We start from the raw sequence: 12,650 nt of genomic DNA on the forward strand, positions 1-12,650 counted from the left end.
TATCCTATTTAACACACAACAACAACTCTATAATACATGGTCTCCATTTTTAAAAGAAGAAATTGAGATGTGGAAAGATCAAGCAATTTACTCCAAGTTATAGAGAGATGGTAGGGATTCCCTCATAGCTCAGTTGGGAAAGAATTGGCCTATAATGCAGGAGACCCAGGTTCAAATTCTGGGTCAGGAAGATCCTCCCTGGAGAAGGAAATGACAATCTGCTTCAGTATTTTTGCCTGGGAAATCTCATGGACAGAGCCTTGGGAACTTAAGTTCATGAAGTTGCAAGAGTCGGACACAACTTAGGGACTAAGCCACCAGAGACAGTAAGTGACGACGCCTGGATTTGAAACTGATCACCATATACACGCTCTTATCTGCTACAGTATTCTGCTAAGCATTATCTAAAAATATGGCATTTTCTCCTTTGTTTCAATTTTCTCTTAACTTTTCTGCTTAAGCTATTTCATTTTCTTCCAGGGAGAATAAAAATACTGTCTTGAATCAACAAGAGACCAAGAAAGTGAATTACTTTAAAATCACAATCTATAAATTTATATTTATAGATTGATGGCCTTGTGGACTAACTCATCATGATATAATATTTGGCATAGTTTGTATTGAGCCTCTTCCCCAGGTAAGTGAAAGTATCCCAGTACTGGGAGCTGACCTTGTGTAGTTATGCGCATCGCCTCATTTCCCCTCCAGCCTCCGTCAGGAATTGAATCACTACTGTAGCGAAATAGCAGAGGAGTTTTACTCTGTCCATGTTGCTGCATAGGCCAGTAAATCACTGTGAGACACTCTTACTCTGTGCTCATTCACTGCTCTTTTTCAAAGAAACAGTAGTTTAGGCTGTCTTAAGCTCTTCTGCACATTTAAGTCAGTAAATGGACATTGCTTCACGTCCGAACTAAGACAGAAAATAGTTCAAGCTCCTACTGAACTTGGCATCTACTTCAGTGTAATTAGACATATTGATCTAGACTGCTGTTTCAGGTAAACAGTTTTGTTTTGTTGTTGGTCCCTGTGGTTGAAATTTTCATGCATATCAACATCTTAATAAAATCAAATCAAATAAGGTTTGATTATGAGAAAAGTCTAGATTGTCATTATAAGTAGAAAAGTATCTAAATGGAAAGTGCTACTATTCACAACATAGATTTGCTAATTGTCATTCTGTGGCAAATATCTCAATAGTAGACACTTACAGCTACATTGTTTGGTGAACAGGAATTAGGAAACCTGATCTTAAAATAATATTTTACCATTAAAATGTTTCAAGCTGTTAAAATCCTTCGTGTTGAGAAATATCAAAGCTACACTAAGTGTGTCAGCATTTGTAAGTGCCTTGAAGATGAAGAATGCATTTATGGCCAAGTAGGATCTTTAGAGGGAAAAATGGCTTTCTCTACCTTTTGAACTAGACTTTACAAACAGCTTTTAAGAGATTTAACAATATATTTACCATGAAACATAACATCCATGTTATCACTAAAAATAATGGCAATAAATGAGTTTTTGATGTGTGACCCCATCATCTCAGAAGAAGTCACATTTTTATTATTCATCAACCACTCTCCATTCTTCAAGTAAAAGCACAGCTCCCATAAAGGTTTAATAAAGACTTTATCTATACATAAAAAAGAGAAAAATTGTATAAAACCATCCAATACTCAGAAATTTTCTGTGATGGTTTGGATTTTGGTAGGGGGAGCAAAGGAAGGTTAGATTATTTTTCATTTCTGCTTATTGAACCCACTGCCTCAAACTCCTACCTGATTTTAAATGTGTAGGTGGCTCATGTTTGTTATTTCAGATAACTGATCAGTAATCAGAATTAATTAGGGGTTCTGGGTCCATCCTTTAATGCACAGCTATCATGTAATGTATCTTGTCTAATTGTTTTCTCTCTTTAAAATGAACACAATCATCTCACTCCCATCCTAAAGTAGTACTAGAAAATCATATAGGGATGTCTATCCATCTAGGAGGAGTTCAGCACACAACACCACTAGAATAAGCCTCATGCTCACAGAACACAAACTTATCTTAAACAGAATATGTTTAAATGAAAGCTATTCTGTCCCATTTCCACTGCTTTGTAACCAGTAAACATACATTTGATTGAAAGGGCAGTAGTAAAGTCAATTCTACTCTTTATGATCATGAAAGTGAGATATAATCTCTTTGTAAATATAAATTAATCAAAATTTATTTTGCCAAATACCTCCTGAATATATTTATTGGGTGCAACATTTATTGATGGTATACTGGATAACAAGCACAGTTCTATTAATATATTATTAGTATACAGAGATAAAAGCTACAATTCTCTTGTTGTCCTCAAAAAAAAAAAAAAAAAACCAAAAAACTCAGGTTAAGAGCATTAATAGTGAAATACACAGGGCCTCAAAGGAAAACCTAGGAAAGCTACTTGGATGAGATGGGGTTTGAGGAAGGGTTCTCAAAGTAGGCAATGCTCAACTATGATTTAAAGTTGGAGGAAAATTATCTAGAAAATGAAGCAGAGTTGGATACTTAAAATAAATAGAACAGTATGTGAAAAGGATGAGAGGCATGGCAAACCAGTGAAATTTGCTTTTGGTATGATAACAGTGGGCAAAGCAGAACATGATGATAGGAAATAAGGATGGAGTTGGGAAATACCTGATAGTAAAAGACTTCCCCATGCTAATGAGTCTGAGTTTACCCTAAGAGAAAAGGAAATGGCTGTATTAGAGAATACAAAGTGAGAATGTGATCGAGTATGCTTTTTCCCAGTTGTACCAGGCTTGGGTGACTGTGGGGGACTCTCATGTTATTCACAATGATAGAATATATAGAAATAAAAGAAGTTGTTATGGGAAGTGCTGAGCATTAACAGCCAGATTCCTGATACTTGTGGGATCTCCAATGACTCCTAGAAAATTGTAGTGATAGGACTGGAGAACAGGAGAAATATCTGAGATAGAAATATGCATTTCAACTTTGCTATGTAGGCCTGGATGTAAACATCCACAGAGAAAGTATACAGGGATAAAAGAGAAAAAAAGACCTAGGACACATAAATTCTACAGAGCACTAACCTATTAAAGAATGCTCAGAGAAAGACCTAAAAGTGCAACTGAGAAATGACTAGTTAGATAAGAGAGAAGCTATTGAGGAAACCAGTGGCTATCCATGGGAATCAATGAGAAGAATTTTCAAAGTTAGATTCAATCTAATCTCAATATTCATTGATAAGGAAAAGATAAATTACCACCTTAACTATATGGAACCATAATTAGAGTTTGGGGAATTTGCTGTATGACTCAGGGAACTCAAACTGGGGCTCTGTAACAACCAAGAGGAGTGGGATAGGGAAGATGGGAAGGAGGGAGGGGACATATGTTTATCTGTGATTTACTCATGTTGATGTTTGGCTGAAACCAACACAATCCTGTAAAACAATCACCCTTCAATCAAAAAATAAATAAATTTAAAATTAAGAAAAAAAGATTAGAGTTGATAGAAAAGTAGATGAGAAACAGAGAAGAAGTCTGAATGATAGATAATACATTCATCATTATCTGGGTTGTGGATAATACAATCCACAATTTTACAACGTGCTAGTCAGGGTGTCATTTCCAATAGAATAAGCAGTCTCCGTGGTTCTAGGAATGTGTGGTCTCAAATATACATACATCTATCTTCTTAAGTGCTAAAGATGCAGACATTATCATAGCCATTCCCACAGGTATAAAGCATTTTACAAAGAACTAAAAATATAGCCAACCAACAAGGCATTTGGGCTCTTACAGCATCTGGCAATCAGTTGGAAGGACTTTGCCACTGAGTTCATCGATAGTTAAAGCCCATCCCCAGTTGCTCTTCATTTCCCAAAGTAGCAAAGTCTGCTTGAGATTGTATGTCCCCTGGGTATGTGAGACTTCTGGGGAGCAACTTAATTTTTGGGTAAATGAGCTCTGCTGAAATCCATTCTGGAAGTGGCTAAGTTGAGTAGGTGCCTTGCATGAGTGCCAAGAAGAAATTAAATGCAAAAAGAGGAGACTAGAAATATTACTGTGTTGTTTTTATTTATTCAATGTATTTGTCTAATCTTTAGTAGCTTTTATGCCCGGCACTGCTCCTCTCCCAGTGCTAGGATGGGCAGGATCTGCTATAGAAATAGCAGGAAACAAAACAGACAAATACATGATAGCACTTATGAAAAGTGAAAGTGAAAGTCGCTCAGTTGTGTCCACGCTTTGTGACCCCATGGAAGTCCATGGAATTTTCCAGCCCAGAATACTGGAGTGGGTAGCCTTTCCCTTCTCCAGGGGACCTTCCCAACCCAGGGATCAAACCCAGGTCTCCCACATTGCAGGCAGATTCTTCGCCAGCTGAGTCACAAGGTAAGCCCAGGAATACTAGAGCGGGCAGCCTATCCATTCTCCAGTGGACCTTCCTGACCCAGGAATTGAACCAGGGTCTCCTGCATTGCAGGCAGATTCTTTACCAACTGAGCTATCAGGGGTTATATGTGGAATCTAAAATAGGGCACAAATGAACATATCTAGGAAACAGAAACAGACATAGAGAACAAATCTGTGGTTGCCAAGGGGGAGAGAATTGAGAGCTTGGAATTAGCAGATGCAAACTAGTATGTATAGAATCGAGAAACAACAAGGTCCTACTATATAGCACGGGAACTATAACTATATATGCTGAATATCCTGTGATAAACCAGAATGGAAAAGAATATGAAAAAGAGTATCTGTATGAGTTACTGAGGAACTCTGCTATACAGCGGAAATCAACACATCATTGTAAATCACCTATATTTCAATACAATTAATAATAAAAATAAATCAAGGAAGGGTATTGGAAGATTTGAGGGGTGATGAAATATTAATTAGGATAGTCAATGAGGGCTTCACTGAGAAAGTAATCTTTGAACAAAGACTGAAAATTGAGGGATTGAGCCATGGAAATATGGAGAAAGGATAGTTCAGGCAAAGAAGTAAAACTTTTTGGGAGGATGGGCAAGCACTTGGTGTCTTCTTGGAATAGGGAGGAGACCACTGTAGCTGGAGAGAGACAAAAAAGAGGAAAGCAGAGAGATATCAGAGAGGTAATATGGGAGAGAATAGAGCAGACCCCTGGCCAGTGTTAAGAACTATGTTGAGTGAAAAACTGATTCTGGAACTCTAAGGGACTCTTCATTGAGAAAAGACATCTTAAAATATCATTTTCCTATCTGTCTACCCTTTCTTTTAAAAAAACATTTTATTTATTTATTTTGGCTGCATTGGGTCTTAGCTGCAGTACAGGGGCTCTAGAGCACACAGGCTTCAGTAATTGCAGTGCATGGCTTAGTTGCTTCATGGCATGTGGAATCTCAGCTCCCCAACCGGCGATTGAACCCATGTTCACTGTATTGCAAGGCAGATTCTTAACCCCTGGACCACCAGGGAAGTTCCTACCCTTTCTTTTGAGTATGGGGTTTCTGCCAATGACCTCCCTGATCCTCTTAGTTCCATCACAGGAACTCTTGCTTCTCAAAGACTAGAAGACTAGGCACTTCTCTGAGAATGCAGAAGCATCATCAGAATATACATTGAAAGTAGTCTCTGTGTCATTCAGAAAAGCAGGTAGTAAGAACCATACAGAAATTTGAAAGAACCATTTCCAGAGCTCAAAGAGAGAGTAATGCATTGAGATCAACTTGTGTTTTTTTAGCAAGACATTCTCTAGGAAAAAGAAAGCTTTCCCATGAGAATCTTCAAGATACCCCAAGACATTTACTCCTTTGTAACTAAAATATTATCAATAAATATAATCTCCCATAGTTCTTTGGGCAAAGAAAGAGAAGAAACACTGAAGGAAATAAGCTACCTGTGGCTCTTCCACGTAATTATTTTACCATCCGAATCATTGAGTACCTTGTAGTTGCCTTCCTCGATATTCCTAAAGTGGTCTTTTCTAGTGACGTTGATACATTATGTTGCTTCACAGAGGTGTAAGGAATGAGGACAATTAGGGGAAAAGAATCTGGCACCACTATCTCAATGGTAGCCTCCCAAAGAGTGTAGGATTTTACATAGAGTGCAATCACAGGCCTGGAAACATGGGGTTTTTACCCTGACTATACTGTTAACTGGCACTTTAAAGTAATAATATCTACTAGTTACTGAATCATAGTTTTCTCACCTGTGTAGTAAGCAGCTGGGTGAACAATAACTATCACTTTTTCTGTTAAGAAGGTCTACAAAAATCAGCTGCCATGGATAGAGTTGAGTCCAGGTTCTCTGATAAACTCCATGCTCAGTAATTCATTACAGTTATCTTCTCTAGAGATGTTAATTACACAGCATTGTACCCCTCTTCCTCTTTTTGCTCCCATAGACATTGCAAACAGATCGCAATACTTTTCCCTGTTAAGTCATCAGAACTCAGGGTTGGTCAGAATGTTTTGTTTTTTTTTTTGCATAGTGACTCAGGTGATCATGACCAAACAGTTGGAGAGGGTACTCAAGGTGAAAACAGTTTGCTACTTTACCATTAGGAGAATGACTATGGAAGTTAACAGTTTTTAGTATAGCTACGAAGAGCACTTACATCCTGGCAGCCAATTTCTCCCATCCTGAAAGAGATCTAACCTATCATTAGTTCTGCCAGCTTACCCTGGGCACAACAAAACAGATCAATTAGCTTTTCAGCCAAAGAGGCTTGACTACACAGAATTCATTCTCCTTCTTTATAAAGCCCACTTTCCCCCTGAGAGGAGAGCTTTCTGTAAGAGAAGCCAAATGAGACATTCAACAAGTAGAGACTATCACTGACTTCTTGATCTTTGTCCTTCCACTCACTCACCTTTTTATTACCCAAATCTACAGGAGCTGAGATCAAGAAAGCTGATTCGTCTCAGTTCTAATGAAAAGTCCTAACAATGTTATTTAGATAACTGTGATGAATTTTAATCTGATGACAGCTTGTGACCCACAAATTGCTGTTTAAATTAAAATGCATTCAAAATGAAACTGGCAAGACAACCACAATATTAAACTTGCAATCTGCTGGGGAAAAAACACCTATCAAAAGCACTACATTAAAAATATGAATGTAATTAATTTCTATATGGCACCTTACAACTGAAATCTGGAGATAGCCTTCAATGCCTTGTGACTAAATTCAATTGATTAATCATCTTCCTTTTTTTTTTTCCCCTCAAATTAAGAAGTCAAAGTAGAGTTGGATTGGTTTGTCTTGGTAATACACCCTTTGGCAGAGCTCCAGGTATAATCTAGGGCTACAGACTTCTAGGTTTCTCTTTTGATGAACAGAAGTCCTCTATTTCCTCATCCCAAATGTTCATCCACAACAAATTTATAAATGTTTTCCACCTGCTTCATTTTAAGGTTATTTATAGCTTTTAAGTTATAATTACTCAAGATACATAAAATGTTATCTTTAGAAATGTTATATATTAGTTTTAAAAATAACAACACTAATATTTTTCATAGATCAGTTCAAATCATTCCTAAATTTGATAGGAACTGAGGATATTTTTGGTAATAGCTATTTGTCTCAGGGCTATAATTAAACAATAATGTAAATAAAATTCAACCCAATGTGTATGTTTTCATCTCATATTTTGACATTAAAGAATTGTATGCAGTAATAAAAGGATTTACTACAACTGTTTGCAAATAACTTAATGACCATGTCATAGCTACATCCCGGTTTTCAAAGTGCTAAAGAACTACTGAAAATTCCACAATATAACATCATAATTATAACAATTAACATGGGTACTTAATTATAGCCTGAATGTTCCTATACATTACTTGTTCAAGAGATTCACAATACATTAAAATAGCATTAGCTAGAAATAAGGAAGTACCATCTTTCACTCTCACAATTGCCTACACAGAAAAGGACTCACCCACACTCTTTCTAAAAGATACCCCAAAATTGCAATTTTATATCCATTATCTTCATGCACTATCTCTGAACTGTAGTATATACTCAATAAAATATTGCTTGGAAAAATGAATGAATACGTGTGATTGGATGACAGGCAAACTCGGGGAAAATACCTGTTCTTTGATTGCTACAGGGATACTGCACGGACAACTGCTGTCGCAGTAGGGCTCCCAAAATCTCTCTACCATATTTTATTTTGGTTCATGTGTGCGTAAAAATGATAAAGGATTCAGTCCAGCAAGTCCCTGTATCAGATCGAGGCTGCATGTATCCAAAAAGCAGGATCTATAGCGACATTTTATGTACAATTCCCCAGGTACTTCCTAAGGTTTGCTTCCAAACGAAACCTGATACTGGTTCTGATATCAACTATATTTATATCCGGGAATCAGTCTCACTGTCATTTCTTTCTATACCTCATCAAACCCGTCCCAGGGACAGTGCCTACCCTGCGGTTGTCAGCTTTGAAACTGTGATTGGTTTTCTGTCTTGTGCCCTCGGAACCTGACCATGATGCTGAAAGAGACGAGAGAGTCCTATTTTAAAGCTTTCGTCCGTCTTATTGGTTTAGAAAATTCGACTGACAAGAGCTGGGGCCAAAGGAGCCTGGAGTGGCATCGTTAATGGGAACCGTGTATTTCGATCTTTGGGGCAGAGATGTGGTCCATCAGGTTACAGCCAATGGATTCCTGTGAGCTCTCGCTAAACCGAGAGACCTTACGGAAGTAGCCGCTGCAGTAGAAAATATTACATCCAGTAGGGAGTCTTGTCAGCCTCCTGAAAACGGGCAGTCAAGTGCGGAGCTTAGAAACAAAATCTGGGAGTCTAGATGGAGGGGAGGGGTGGAGGAAGCAAACCTGTATTCGCATTGAAAATGTTCATACGAGGTCAGGAAAAATCACGGGCTGATTTTAGCTTAAGTTTTCGGCCTCCGTCTTCCAACAGGTGCAGGTCTCCCTCGCCCCTACCGTGTCAGCACTGTCCTGCTTTGCCTTTCTAAGGGTTTCCTCGCGAAGCCAGCTTTCCCTAGAGTCCTGGAGCATGTGCAGTCTCCCGGCGCATCCACAGCTCTGCCGGGCAACCCCTTACCTGCAGCGTGAAGACTAAGAAGCAGGCACAGCACAGGGAAGCCGACCGCTCTCCGCATAGTGCTTTGCATTGAGTGGCGGAGGAGCAACTCCGCCACGACCCCACTTCAGGCAAAGTGGTGTTGGAAAGAGCCCCCGCCGAGTCCTCTGGTCTCCGGGAGGCATTCGCAGGTCCTGGGCTGAGGCTGGCAGAGCGGTGTGTGGCGCGAACAGAAGCAAGCACCAGCTTCTCCACCTTAAGAGAGGAGGGGAGGAAGAGGAGTGGGAGGCGGCCGCAAGCCAGGCGGCGCTGGGCGGGGGCCGAGATCGCGGGGAGCCGCTACAGCTCGGCCTTCTGGAAGCTCCGCAGCCGCGGGGGGGCGGCGGAGGGAGGAGGTGGGCGGAGCCAGCCCTGGAGCCCGGGGCCAGAGCTGTAGGAGCAGCAGCCCCACCGCGCCGCGGCGACTGAGCATGCCCGGTGCTGGCCCTCGCGCCGCACGCACAGAGTTTCAAAGTGGAATCCCACCCCTCCGGGTCTTAGCGGCTGCTGCGAGGGAAGCAGGCTCCACGGCGCGGGGGTGTGGGGGAAGCATGCTGAGACTGCCATCAGGGATCCAGCATCTGTCCAAAACCTGGGAGTGGGACCAGATGAGGGCCCGACTTGAGGAAGCAGAGGAAACGGCCTGAAAAAGTGTCAGCCCCCCCACCTCACCCTGTCCCTCCCCCAAATCTTGGTTTACACGTGGACATAGCTCATCCATGGGAGCTGACGTTCTCTGGGCCTCCGAGTGCCAACCTCTCCGGGCTGCCCATGGGGACAGAGTGCAGGTGTTGCCAGGGGGAGAGGTCATGAGGCAGCCTGCTGAGTATAAGCAGTGAACACGCATCCTGGGGGTGCCTTCTTTCTAACACGACCCCCCTCTCCCGTGTCTTCAGCGGGGTCCCTGTTTTTCAAGCTCAAAGCCTATGACCACCGTAGTGGCCTAAGTTAGGCCACACTTAGAGACTGGTAGGACATATCCATGTAACAGAAGAGAGGAAGACACCTTTTTGTATTTTGAAGATATTATCCTTTGTCTCCACTTTACTAAGGTAAAATGTAATGGAATCACCCCTGTAACTAGACTCCTCCTGTCCAAGTCTGAGTCCCTAGGAAGGCTGTAGCAGTCTGTCTAATATAGGTGTTGATCCCCCTCATTGGGGACGCTGAGTGTGGAAATCCTTCTATTAGTCCAGGGGCTCATTACTCCTGGTCATGAAGTCCCTTGGCCAGATTTCTCTCCCTTAATTAACCCAGGAGCTCTGACTTTTCTACCTCTGTGTCTTGGGATACTGTGGCCCTTCCCGGATTACTCCCACTTGCTTCACTACCACACTCAAGCTTGCAAAGGTCTAACCTTGATCTCATTTTTCCAGAAAGCCCTGGGCTAACTCCAGATTACAGTATTTCTCTTCCACATGTGAATGTATATACAACCTTTGCTTAGCAACATCACATATTTTTCTTTTATATTCATTCATCTGTGGTTCATCTTACAACATAGCTGAGGGGCCTTAAGAACGTCTGCATCTTTGTATCACTGAAATTGAATAAAGTCATTCTGGGTAAATAAAATGTATGACTAAGTGCTTGTTGAATTGAACTGCGTATCTCTTCAATGCTTTCTTTCTCCATCCTCTGTGGACTGGGACAACTAATGGGAAACATGCTACCCATAAGAGTTTCAATTAGAGAGGATGTCACAGGATCTGAGCCTGGGCAGTATCATTTCCTTTATAATTTATTTCATCTCTAGCACTGAGAGACAAGGCCAGAAACTTCTGTGCTGAAAATCGAGCTCTGTGCAGCTTTACTCTCCCCACTCCACCACTTCCCCACATGGGTGTGTTACGTACCATTTCTGTGGCGAAACCATTTCACCCCAAATCTCCCTAGGCTACAACCTCTTTCCTTACTCTGGATTCACTTTTCCCCAGTCTCCTTTCCCATAGTATATATCGGTTTCTAACATACCAGAAGAATTACTAATGGCATGGAATGGTCTATCATTCATTATCTCTTTCCTTAACCCCACCCCCTTCCCACAATGGAATCCAACCTCTACAATGGCAGTTATCTTTGACAGTTGTATTCACTGATGTATGCCAACTGACTCTAACAGTGCCTCACACAAAACAAATGATCAAAAATAAATTAATTAAAAGCAACTAGTTGATAAAATTCAATAGTGACAGTTTCCCAACTCTTTGGAATTCTTACTAGATATTTGAGATAACTTATTTATCTATGTTTAAGAATCAGAGGAGTAACTCTTCTCATCTAACATCAGGTCCTAGAATTGCTGAAGGGCTGAGAGTCAGGAGGAGTGATTGCAGCCCAAGTACAATGGGTGTACTTCTATTATTCCTAATAAAAAAAAAAAAAAAAACTTACCAAACTCCATAGATCTCCAAGAAGAAAATGCACATTCGGCAAGGAAGCAATATTACTGTAATGCCCCAAACCCCTTGCTTTCCCACAGATAATTTCAACATTTATTTGGGGGATATTTAGAGTTTCAAATAATATAATTCGCTGTGACTTTGCCAACAAGCGTTCAGCTAGCTATTTATTTTGCCCAGGGGTGGAGGTAGCTGAATTATTAAACTGTGCATGAAAATTCCCTTCACAGCAAAATTTCCAGTTTCTAATTCAAGATATACCACTAGAATAGTTCAGTACAGTAAAAATAACCTCAAGTGAGATGTAGTTTTGGTGACTGGACAGTAATTATTAATTCACTTGAAAAAGATAAAGGAGAAAAAATTTCATATTCCTTGGTGAGTTGACCTAATATACTTTCAAGAGATTGATCCCGTGACATGTGAAGTCAGAGTATAATAAGTAAATCAGCCAATCAATGAAAAGCCAACCCCTTAATTCTTTGAGACAGATTCGCTGCTTTCCCTTGACTCGGCGATCTAACACCAGTGAGGGCAATTTGGTGTTTTAGAGAAGAGCCTCTGTTAGTAAACTACACCCAGTTTCAGAAAACTAGCTCCAGTTTAAAGAAGTATGGAAATTACTATGAGAGAGCCAGGCAAATTATTAATAATACTGGATTACAGAACTATGTCCTAAAGGAAATCATTTACATTTTGAAAGAGAAACAGAAAATTACTCTCATGGGAAATCTTTTCACCAGAAAATGCACCATCTCTGTTTCCTATGAAGTGAGAGTCAGGAAGAATTTATACGGGAAAGAAGCCTTTCAGAACATGCCCTCAAACTGAATATAACCACTATGAGCCTCCACATCAGCATGTCTATAAATGGATGGAAACCATTCATACTGGCCATCTTTCCCTAGGACACTTAAAAGAAATTGGATCTACTGACTGTAAAAGTTTCTTCTTTAAATTATTTAGATTATGATTATTATTTAAATATGAGCGTTAACCTTGATTAGCGCTTCTGTGTGCCAGGCTGCATTCTAAGCATATGAATTTCCCACTTAAACTTTACAATATCCCTGCAAGGAGGTATTATCATTATCTCAATTTAGAGATGGTAGGGCTTTGCTGGTGGCTCAGTGGTAAAGAACCCACCTTTCAATGCAGGAGACGTGGGTT

Source organism: Capricornis sumatraensis, unplaced genomic scaffold, assembly GCF_032405125.1.
Source record: "Capricornis sumatraensis isolate serow.1 unplaced genomic scaffold, serow.2 scaffold1, whole genome shotgun sequence".
Lineage (NCBI taxonomy): Eukaryota > Metazoa > Chordata > Mammalia > Artiodactyla > Bovidae > Capricornis > Capricornis sumatraensis.